Here is a 12,302-nt window from a genome sequence, read left to right as displayed (position 1 = left end):
TTGGCAAAGAAGGGAAGAATTGTTTTTAATGAAATCTTGTGAAGGATAAAACAGACTTATCCTGAATGTGTGGGAATCAGAAAGAGGGAGGGAGGGGACTTGGGGTAAATGAGGCTTTTGTGGGGCAAGAACTTAAGAATTTATTACCTTGCTCATTTACGTACTCTGTTGAATACCTGTCGTGGGTTGAGTATGTGAGATAAAATTTCCAGAGCACCCCAGACATCTAAGTTATTCTTTGTCACTGGGGCTGCAGGACAGCCAAGAAGGAAAAACTAAAAATGCAGAGTCATAAAATTGAAAATATGTCAAGTATTCCCTCAGAGAATCAGGCCCAGGGATATGTCCCTTAGCATATACAAAACAAAGCAGAATGTTCTAGAATGTTCTCGAAGCTTTGGGAAGTTGGGGCTCTGAGACATTTCTAGGAGGCTGTTACTAATTTGCATGATAATAATATTCTCTCCTTAGGGACTTCTGGGGAAGGGAATACTATATTTCACTTGTGTTTGTCTGTAAAAGACCTCAGATAAACGCTTGCTGCGTGGAATTACAGTTTGAGGTGCACATCATTGCTCACAGCAACCCGCTAGGCATGGAGCAGAGTTGCACATCACCCATGCTTCTCTTGTGCAAACCTGCTAGTGTGTCACCTTTAGGCCTCTGCTGCGTGTGGCTGCCCAGGGCCTCGGGCCAGTCTGCCAACCCCAGATAAAGGAAGGGGCTCATCACAGTTTCTTCACTGCATGCTGTCCATTAGTCAGCCTTGCCTGCTGGATACATGGCGGCATTTCACCTTTTCGTATAGTGTCCTCTCAGCAGAACCCATAATATAGGTGTAAGTGAGGCTGTGGAGATTAGAAAGAAGGAAAATAAATTTGGAGAGTTGATTTCCACACTTGGTGTACCGTGTGGTCCTGGCTTATGCGATTGTACTGGACTTTGGTTCTGCCATGATATTTTAACTCTGGTTGATAGGAAAATTGGGGTTGGACATTAATAAAGTTCTACATTAACCTGAAGTGAATCACAGAATTGACTTCCAACAGAGTGGTCGTGCCCTCCAGAGGGCTGTGCAGGTTCATGTGGGGAGATGCGGGACATGCACGCTGACACCGTCCTGTTTCCTTGCCTGGAGGACACTCCTTGGGCTGCACCCCAAGACCCAGCAGCTTTGACAAGGATCATAAAGGCACATGGTTGCAGGCTTTTACCGAAGGTGCTGCTAACCAGCCCTGGACATGGTCAAAGGAAAGGCCTTTTTGTGGCCATCTGCTTGCAGCCTCCTGCCGTGGGAGCTGTGGTGACCTCCTCTCTCTGACAGCCACTTGCGCTCCTGTCCCCCTCACTCCCTCCTTCCTCTCCCCTTCTTGCCTTTACAGATGTCATCCACCCCCACCCCAGCACCAGTTTTTACCTCCAGAATTCAAGCTGACCCGTCTCTTATGGAGGTCACACTTCCCCGGTGGGCTTGGTGTCATCTCCTCAATGTCCTGGTCCTTCACCCTCCACTGAACTGAGCCAGGCCCTTGCCTCCTCCTTGCTCTCCTCTGTCCCTCTACCTCACAGATCCTTCTGTTGTTGAGTTAGAGCCATACCGTCACCTTGACCCCAGCCTCTTCCTCCATCCTTCTCGCTCAGATAGTCCACTTGTTCTCTGCTCCCCTCCTCTGGCCAGTCCCACCTGCCAGCTACCATGTGTATCTTCTCTGATGGTGAGTAGGTACACAGCCCTTTCCCCTCCCTCCATAGCTTGTGAACGGTGTTGTGGCTTCGCTTCCTGCTCCTCACCGTGGGGTGTCCCCTGAGCATGCCCAGTCCTTGTACCGTAGGTGCCCTCTGTCATGTGAGGTCTCCATGGAATGCCTGTCTCCATCCAGAGCTAGTCCACCCTCTTCTCCCTGCCTTTTCATACCTACTTCCTCCAAGTCACTTTCCGATGCCCCTCAGCTAGATGTACTAGAGTTTTCTGATATGCCTGCCTGTCAGAGTGGGAATCCCTTGTACCAGCTGGTGAGTAGTACAGAACAAAGCACCCCAAAACTTAAAGCCGTAATCCTTTACTATTTCTTTGGGGTCTTAGCTGCTTTAGGCTGGGCCTGCCAGGGGGTGTCTGCCCTCATATCTCTCCTCTTCTTCCTGGAAGCCACAGGCTGGTACAGGCATGTCCTTCCCACAGTGATGGCAGAGGAGGGAGGGGTGTGTGCAAATACACCAGGCCATTTGGGGTTCAGAACCAGTAGTAACGCTGCTCCACCTTACTGTGGTGCCAGAGCAAGTCACACGGTGAAGCTGGGATCCAGGAGCAGGGCCTGAAGGCCGTGAGAGGGTTTCAGAGGCTGTGCCTGGAAGGTGGGTAAAGAACCAGGTCATCGGGGTGCCTGGGGGCTCAGGTGACTGAGCGTCCGACTCTTGATTTCGGCTCAGGCCATGATCTCACGGTTCATGAGCTCGAGCCCCATGACGGGCTCTGCACTGACAGTGCGGAGCCTGCTTGAGATTCTGTCTCTCCCTGTCTCTTTGCCTGCCCCCCGCTCTCTCTCACGCACGTGTGCACTCTCTTTATCTCTCAAAGCAAATAAACTGAAAAGGAAAAAAGAATCCGGTCATTCACAGCACCTATGGCTTCTGTCCGGTGAGCCTCTAGGTCAGGCTGCCATGGAGCTTCCGTTTGGGTGAGAGAAGGCGAGCAACACAAGATAAATGTGGTGCTGCTTTTAGACATGCCAAGTGCTGTGAAGGGGGATGGAGGTGGGCCAGACACCTGACCCTCAAACCCTTCTCCCACCCTCCTAGCCATCTGCAGACCCAGTTCACCCCTGGTCCTCATGTGCAGGGATGCACCTGTCCTCAGTTTCTCTGTTGTCCCTGAGTCAGCGTAGGACACTTGTCAGAGTTGTAGCTGCCGTTTATTGGATGCCACTGGTGTGCCGGTGTTACTCAGCACCGCCCTTAATCTCCCTAAGGACCCAGCATCGGGCTGTATTTTGTCCACATTTGCAGGTGAAATCATTGACACTTGGAGGTTAGGAAGGGTTTCCGGGTCACCAGCGGGCACCCTGCTTCTCCCCTAGCTTCTCCTTCCCTTTCCACTGCACTCTCTGGCTCTTCCTTTTCCTCATCTCACTGCACAGCTCAGAAATAAAATCATCTAAGCCAGAGGTAGACTCAGCAATACATGCTTTCAAATTAAGTGTGCTTTTGTTTTTCAGCTTAGGATTTTTTGTTTTCATGATGATTTTCTTTTAAAGTTTACTTATTTATTTTGAGAAAGAGAGCACACAAAAGTGGAGGAAGGGCAGAGAGGGAGAGAGAGAGAATCCCAAGCAGGCTCTGTGATGTCAGTGTAGAGCCCAGTGTGGGGCTTGATCCCATAAACCGCAAGACCATTACCTGTGCCAAAACCAAGAGTCAGATGCTCAACCAACTGAGCCACTGAGGCCCCCAATTCTTATAGATATACAAAGAAAAATGGCTGGAAATAGAGATGTTATCTCTGGGTGAGAAGGTCCCTAGTATTACTTTCTTGTTGTGATTTTCTGCATTTTCTTAATTTTCTAGGCTTTTATGATATGAAAAATCTCCAGTATTAGTTTAAGTAAACAGGTGCAGAGAGAACGCGTAGTTTGTCCACAGTCATGTGCTGGTTTCTAGAACCTTCTGTTTCTAAACAAGAGCTCTTTCCAACACTTAATGTTGAATTTTTGGTGTTCGGTGCTATCATTTCTGTTTTCTCATCACCGCGGAGACTAGCTTGTTGCTTTTCAGCAGAGTGCAGGGAAGGGATGTTTTCATTTTGGAAAAGGCAAACTTGCTGGGAGGGGGAGCAAGCTTTGACCTGTAACCCACCCCTTCTCTCTTTTCCTCCCTCTTTCCTCAGCTCTCAGCCAGCCTTACTGCTCTCCAGTGCCCTGGAGGGAGGTAGCCATGACTCTGGTACAGATGGGAAGGATCTGTTTATTAATTTGCATGGGATGCACAGCTGGGAATCCAGAAAGACTTGGGCTGGGAATGGGAGTCAAGTAGGAATGTGACCTTCCACGGGAATGAAGACAGAGTCTGGCTCTTGAGGTTGGGAGGTTAGTGGCGGGAACAGTACAGGATGGTCCAGGCTAGGGGGAGGTGGCTCCACTGTGGATCTGAAAAGGAAACAGCTTGTGTTCTAATGTGAAGTCAGAGTCCATGGGGTGATGGGGCCCTGGAAAGGCTCCGTGCCCTTGGGTGGTACAGTCTAGGTTTGGGGGTGCCTGGCTGCTCCTGTGAGAACCGTGCTGTAGGCAAGGCCACTCACAGGCTCCACGCAAGCTCCAAGCCAGTGCAGCAAGAAGGAAGGACTCTGAGGAAAGTGGTGGGCCTGGCAGCTTCAAAGTCAGTAAAGGCAGCTGTGCCCTGGTGCTGAGATGGAGGCGGGCTGTGTTCCCATGGGATCCTATTTTGATTCCTGCCCATTTCTCTAAGCCAGGTGTCTAACCCCCTTTTGATTCTATAAACAACCTGCACTCCTTTTACTAAGCCAGGGCAAGCTAAGTTTTTTCTGTAAATAGTGTTCCTTAGACCCCCCTAGGCTCTGTCACAGCTCTTGAACTCAGCTGTGGCCGGACAAAAGCAGCCATACGGATGTGAGCAGGTAGGTGGGCTGTGCTCCAATAACATTTTATTTACCAAATGTAGGGCCATGTTGTGCTTGCCTCTGAGTAAGTCACTTCTTTTTATGGTGGAATCTGCGAGAGCTGAGTCCTCTCTCTGATCTCTAGGCAGCTTGATGGACTTCCAGCTCTTAGGGTAGGAGAGAGTCAGAACAAGGGAAAGAATGTTCACCCAGGTGGCTCTGCCTCTCCCCAACCTCTGTTTGTTCTGATGTGTGCACCCATCTTAGGACAGATCCATATGAGACAGGCAGTGTTGAGAGCAGAGAGGTCAGATTGGCAAAATGGTCTGCAGTCAGATCATGAGAAAGAACTGGGAATATTTAAGTTAAAGAAGAGTAAACTTAAGCATTGGAAAGGCTGTCCTGTGGAAGACGGGAGTGGGGAACATGCATTCATGAGAGATGCTGTGTGCCTGTCACTTTGCTGGGTGGTTTGTTATTTCATTTCAAGAGGGAGAAGCTTTGCTCTGCACAATGCTGAGTATCATAAGGGTGTGTGGCGGAGGTTTCTAGGACATAAGCTTATACTTAATAGAATAAAACCTTAAAATATTCAGAACTGTCCCAACATGAATTTCCTCCTTAGTCATGGGTGGTATTTCTATCTGGGCTGGTATACATCCCACAGCTGGGTGGCTCAGGCAGCGATGATGCCTCTATGGAAATAGGTGTAGCTCCTTCAGGCACGGAACTTTCTCCCAGTGTACAGCTGTGCCTCTAACCCACAAAATGAGAGTAGCTGGTGTGCTTGTGCTGGAAGGTGGAGGGAGAGTCCCAACGCTTTTAAGCAAGTTTGTTTTCTTCCAGGATTCCTGCCTCCCAGACCTGGAATGTGGGAGGATTTGAAAGAACAAAACCTTGACCTTAGATCATATGGGGTTAGCCACAGGGAAGCCCAGCAGAAGGCAGGCTGTTCTTATACCTACAGTTGGTCCACTAGTCATGTCCTCGGTGGAGGAAGCCAAGTGTTACGGCCTTCTGAGCTGTGGATGCTGTCTGCTGATACTTAGAGGACCAAATGGTTCTGAGATATGAGAAGGCGCTAAGCAATGCATTGTTTGCTTGGCTGTAGCAGAGGACAGGGAAGGATTTGAGAATAACATAAATTAACCCGGATGGGATTATAAAGGAAAGAATTATTTTCAGGAGGAAATAGTGATGATATTCCCAGTGTGGTCTCAGAAAGTGGGTTGTTATTTGCTTATGTGTGCATGCACAAAGCTGTCATGGTTAAAAGATGTCAAAATAACAAAAATAGAAAATACTAGATTAAACAAACTTGATAAAATTCTCATTACAGGAAGAACTCTCAGTATTTTTAGCACCTAATATACATGTGAATTTTACTTATAAAAATTGTATTTATTTTAAGTAATCTCTGTGCCTAATGTGGAAGCCCCCATCCCAAAGATCAGGAGTTTGCTCTTCCAACTGAGCCAGCGAGGCACCCCTACATTTTAACTTCTCAGAGAGGGACATCGGGGCACTGAATGTTCCAAATGCAATTGGACCAGAGCTTCTCGCCACACTGACTCCTATTGAACACATTTGGGAAACTTTCTTTTTTTTTTTTTTATTTTTTTTTTTTTAATAGTTTATTGTCAAATTAGTTTCCACATAACACTCAGTGCTCATCCCCACAAGTGTCCTCCTCCATGCCCATCCCCCCCTCTTTGGGAAACTTTCTACCTGATCAGCTGTGTTAGGGATGGGGTCCTGGAGCATCGACATTACCAGGAACTTATTAGAATGGAAGACTCTCAGGCCCTACCCCATATCTGCTAAGTCAGAAACTGAGAATTGGACTGGCAATTCATGTTTTAACAAGTCCTCTGGTGCTCAAGGCTGAGAACTTCTTAGGCCAGATGACTTCTACATCTTCACTGTAATTCTATGGTTAGTTTTCTCTATTCCACTAAGGTAACGTGAAGGGTTGCATTTCAAGTAGTTTGGCAAAGATTACCCGTAGGACCCTTCTTAAGAAGAGAGCATGACTGGTGCCTGGGTGGCTCAGTTGGTTAAGAAGAGAGCATGACCTTTTGCAGCGTTGAAGGTTTTGAGAAGTCCTGCAGAGGAGAATCCTATTAAATTTCAGCCTACGTTTTTCAAATGTGTCTGACTTTCAACCCTTTCTAAATAGTACCTATTAACATACCAGGACATGTGTCCTACAGGACATCATTGCTAGTTGGAGGTTGATAATTTCTGAGGTGACTTTTACTCTGATACAGTTTTAAATCCTTTTTATTTATTGGTTCTGTCATTTTATCTACAGTGTATAGTGGGATGTACAAGCACACTAATGTTGAAATGTAACAAGTTAAACAGGACAAAAAAATTATGTTCAAATTCACTTTAGACATTCCTAAAACCAATCTGTCTCATCCTCTGATAAAATTCTTATGTGGGACTTCAGAGAATATGACAGAATTGTAGGACCCTAGGCTCACCTTGTACCCTGGATACAACTAGATAATACCCACCAGTGTAAACAACCCAGAAAATGATGTGAAGACTGGCAGAACAGACTGTCAATAACTAAATATTGAGAAGAGACCACATCAAGGAGTTTAGGAAGGATGGAGATGAGGTTGGTAGCCACATGGACCCGTGGGACTGTCCATGGGAGGGAGGGACGCCATGAGTGCAGAGAAGGAGAGGAACAGATTTGACGCCAGGCATGCCAGGCATGGAAGACCCACATGGGAAGGACAAATCCCCATAACATTTGGCTTTGAAAACCAGAGAGGCTGAATAATCAATGGGGTTTAACACCTGGAATTTTAAAAATCTATCAGCCAGCTTGGCTCTGGGAGAGCCAGGAGGACTAGAGGAAACGGAGTCCCTGCCATTGAAGACACAGCACAATAAATAGCCCTGCTGAGATACAACAAAGAAGCAGTAGTTTGGGAAGCATCTGGGATATATGAGAGGGAGATTTATTTCCCAATCTCAGAGCACGTGCTGGAGGGGCAGGGATCTTTGGGGGATTTCTCTAAGACAAAAGAACTGGTGGGCACCATTTCCCTTTCCCACCCCTCAGCCTAGATAACACGGACAGCTGCAGGGACCAGCACAATGCCAATACTCCCCACCTAGCTGGCTAACGTGGAACCCTGCCCCTGCGTATTCCTGTGGAAATGCCCCTTCCAGTCTGGTCTGGGCAGAAGGTTTCTCGAGTAGTTGCAAGCTCCCTTCTGCATGAGACAGGTGCAGACCTTGCTGGTCCCCATGTCCCACCCCTGCATTCTCCTCTGGACCTGCCCCTCCAATATGCTCTTGGCTGCAGCCATCCGAAGTGGCACCGTAAGCCTTGCAGTGTGCAGGCAGCCCCAACAGGGACTGGCACTATTACAAAGTGACTCTTGCCCCAGGGAGAGGGGAAAATAACCACACACACCAATTTAACTGCGGCCTCAGCAGTGGGCTGGGGGCACACATCTGATTTGACTGCAGGCCCTGCCCACCAAGTAAAGCTTCTCAGGGGACAACAGAGGGAAAGCACCCTTCAGTTTGTTGCTACTACATCTCTGGCAAATGCCTGGTCTGATGCAACTCAAGCTGATGGGGAACCCAGAGTGGCCTAGGGACCAAACCCTGTCTACAGTAGGCAAAAGAGAACCATTTTAGGTGACTGGACTGAAGGCAAACATGGCTCAACCATAAGAGTAGGGCACACAAAACACACATAGGAGACACCTCTGAAGTGCTAGGTTCTGGTGAATAGGGGACATTGTACTACCGGACACTACTGGTCGTCTTCTTTAGGCTACTACTTTCCAGAGAAGAAGATGTAGCTGACTTTCCTAACAAAGTGAAAAAGGCACAGAGAATTAGACAAAATGAGGAGACAGAGGAATATGTCCCAAATGAAAGAACAGGACAAAATTACAACAAAAGAACTAAATGAAACAGATAAATAATATGCCTGATAGAGAATTTAAAGTAATGGTCATAAAGATACTCACTGGACTTAAGAAAAAAGTGGAGGACATCAGTGAGACCCTCAACAAAGACAAAATATTAAAAAAAAGAACCAATCAGAGATGAAGAACACAATAACTAAAATGAAAAATACACTAGATAGGATAAATAGCAGATTAGAGGAAGCATAAGAATGGACCAGTGACCTGGAGGACAGAGTAATGGAAAGCAATCAAGCCAAATAGAAAAGTGAGTAATAAAAAATGAAAATAGGGGTTGTGTTGCCGGCTTAGTAGAGCATGCAGCTCTTGATCTCTGGGTTGTGAGTTCAAGCCCCATGTTGGGTGTAGGGAGTAATTAAAAATAAAATCTTAAAAAAATAGATTAAGGGAACTCAGCAACACCATTAAGCATAATCACACTTGCATTATAGGGGTCCTAGAAGGAGAAAAGTGAGAGAAAATGAGGTAGAAAATGTATTTGAAGAAATAATAGCTGAAAACTTTCTTAATCTGGGAAAGGGAATAGATATTGAGGTCCAGGAGGCACAGAGAGACCCCCCCCAAATCAATCCAAGGAGGTCCATACCAGGACACATACCAATTAAGATGGCAAATAGTAATAAAAAGAGAAGTTTAAAAGCAGCAAGAGAAAACAGTTACATACAAGAGAAACACCATAAGGCTATCAGCTGATTTTATAGCAGAAACTTTGGAGGCCAGAAGGTAGTGGCATGATATATTCAAAGTGCTGAAAGGAAAAACCCTGCAACCAGGATGCTCTATCTAGCAAGGCTGCCATTCAAAATAGAAGGAGATATAAAGACTTTTACAGACAAACAAAAGTTAAAGGAGTTCATGACCACTAAATCAGCCCTACAAGAAATGTTAAAGGGGGCTCTGAGTGGAAACAAAAGTCCTTAAGTGGAATAAGAAAAGTAGGAAGCATGAAAGCAATAAAATTAAGTTTATTTATAAAATTTAGTCAAGGACCCACAGATTAAAAGGATGTGAAGTATGATACTATATACCTAAAATGTGTGTGGAGGAGTAAGAATCAGTTCATACTTAAGCAACCATCAACTTAATATAGATTGTTATATGCATAAGATACTATATATAAACCTAATGGTAACCACAAATCAAAAACTGGTAAATAGAAAAGCAAAAACTAAAGAGAAAGGAATCCAAGTATATCTCTTAAGAAAGTCAGCCAGGTGTGAAGGAAGACAGCAAGAGCAGAAATGGACAGAGAAGAACTACAAAAACAACCATAAAGCAAGTAACAAAATGTCAATAAGTATATACTTATCAGTAATTACTGATACTTATACTGAATGTAAATGGACTAAATATTTCAATCAAAAGACATAAGGTGACAGAATGGGTATAAAAGCAAGACCCATCTATATGCTGCCTACAAGACACTTATTTTAGACCTAAAGACACATGCAGATTGAAAGTGAAGGGATGCAAAGGCATTTATTATGCAAGTGGAAGTGAAAAGAAGCTGGGGTAGCAATTAGACTGTAAAACATTGGACAAAGTGGACTGTAAAACAGAGTGTAACAAAAAACAAAGACACTATGTAATCCTAAAGAGAACCATCCAACAAGAAGATAAAACAATTGTAAATATTTGTGTACCCAACATGAAGCACCCAAACACATAAGACAGTTAATAACAAACATAAAGGAAATAATCCACAGAAATACAATAATATTAGGGAAGTTTAACATCCCACTTAGATAAGTGGAACGACCATCCAGAAAAAAACCCAACAAGGAAACAGTGTCTTTGAGTGCCACACTGTACCAGATGGACTTAACAGATATATTCAGAGCATTCTATCCTAAAACAGCAGAATATACATTCTTTTCAAGTGCATATGGAACATTCTCCAGAATAGATCACATATTAAGCCTCAAAACAAGTGTCAACAAATTTAAAAAGACTGAAGTCCTACCATGTGTCTTTTCTGCCCATAACACTATGCAAGTAGAAGTCAACCACAAGAAAAACTCTGGAAAGACCACAAATATGTGGAGGTTAAATAACATCTGCTAAAAAATGAAAGGGTCAACCAAGAAATAAAAAAGAAAGTCAAAATATACATGGAGACAAATGAAAACACAGTGGTCCAAAATCTTTGAGATGCAGCAAAAGGGTCTCCAAGAGGTAAGTTTATATAGTATACTTACCTCAAAACAGAATACTACCTCAAGAAGCAAGAAAAATCTCATATAAATAAACTAACTTTAGACATAAAGGATCTAGAAAAGAAGAAAAAACAAAACCCCAATCCAGCAGAAGGAAGGAAATTTTAAAGATCAGAGCAGAAGTAAATGAAATAGAAACTAAAAACCAACAGATCGATGAAACCAAGAACTGGTTCTTTGAAAAGGTCAAGAAAATTGATAAACTTCTAACCAGACTCATCAGAAAAGAGAGTAGGGGAGACTGAAACAAAATCAGAAATGAGAAAGGAACAATAACATCAGACACCACAAAAATAAGAGGCTTAAGAGAATATTATGAAAAATTATATGCCAACAAATTGGACAACCTAGAAGAAATGGATAAATTCCTAGAAACATATAACCTACCAAAACTGAAGCAGGAAGAAATTAAAAAAAAATTGAACAGACTGATTACCAGCAATGAAATTGAATCAGTAATTAAAAAACTCTCAACAAACAAAAGTCCAAGACCAGATGGCTTCACAGATGAATTCTATCAAATATTTAAAGAAAAGCTAATATCTATTCTTCTCAAACTATCCCAGATATTAGAAGAGGAAGGAAAACTTCCAAATTCGTTCTGTGAGGTCAGTATTACCCTGATACTAAAATCAGATAAAGACACCACAAAGAAAGAGAACTATAGGCCAGTATCTCTGATGAACATATATGCAAAAATCCTCAACAAAATACAAGTATTAGCAAACTAAATCTGCAATACATGAAAAAGATTATTTGCCATGATCAAGTAGAATTTAGTTCTGGGTTACAAGGGTGATTTTAATATTTGCAAATCAATCAACATGATATATCATATCAATAAGAGATAGAATAAAAATCCTATGATCCTTTTAATAGATGCAGAAAAAGCATTTGAAAAAGTACATCGATTTATGATAAAAACCCTCAACAAAGTAGATCTAGAGGGAACATACATCCACCTAATAAAGGCCATATATGAAAAGTCCACAGCTAACATCATACTCAATGGTGAAAAACTGAAAGCTTTTCCTTTAAGATCAAGAATAAGATAAGGGTGTCCTCTCTCACCATTTTTATTCAACATATTACTGGAAGCCCTAGCCACAGCAATCAGACAACAAAAATAAAGGCATCCAAATTGGTAAGGAAGAAGTAAAACTTTAATTATTTGCAGATGAAGTGGTACTCCATATAGAGAACTAAAGATTCCACTGAAAAACTACTAGAACTCATAAATGAATTCAGTAATATCACAGGACACAAAACCAATATACAGAAGTCTGGTGCACTTTTATACAGCAATGAAATAGCAGAAAGAGAAATTAAGAAAACAATCCCATTGGGGTGTGTGGGTGACTCAGTCAGTTAAACGTTCGACTCTTTGATTTTCGCTCAGGTCACGATGTCACTGTTCATGAGATGAAGCCCCACATTGGGTTCTGTGGTGACAGCATGGAGCCTGCTTGGGATTCTCTCCCTCTCTGTTTCTCCTCCTCTCTCTCTCGTTCT

Source organism: Crocuta crocuta, unplaced genomic scaffold (genome assembly GCF_008692635.1).
Source record: "Crocuta crocuta isolate KB4526 unplaced genomic scaffold, BGI_CrCroc_1.0 scaffold408, whole genome shotgun sequence".
Lineage (NCBI taxonomy): Eukaryota > Metazoa > Chordata > Mammalia > Carnivora > Hyaenidae > Crocuta > Crocuta crocuta.
The sequence above is the reverse complement of the archived record's forward strand: the minus strand, read 5'-3'. Positions refer to the sequence as shown.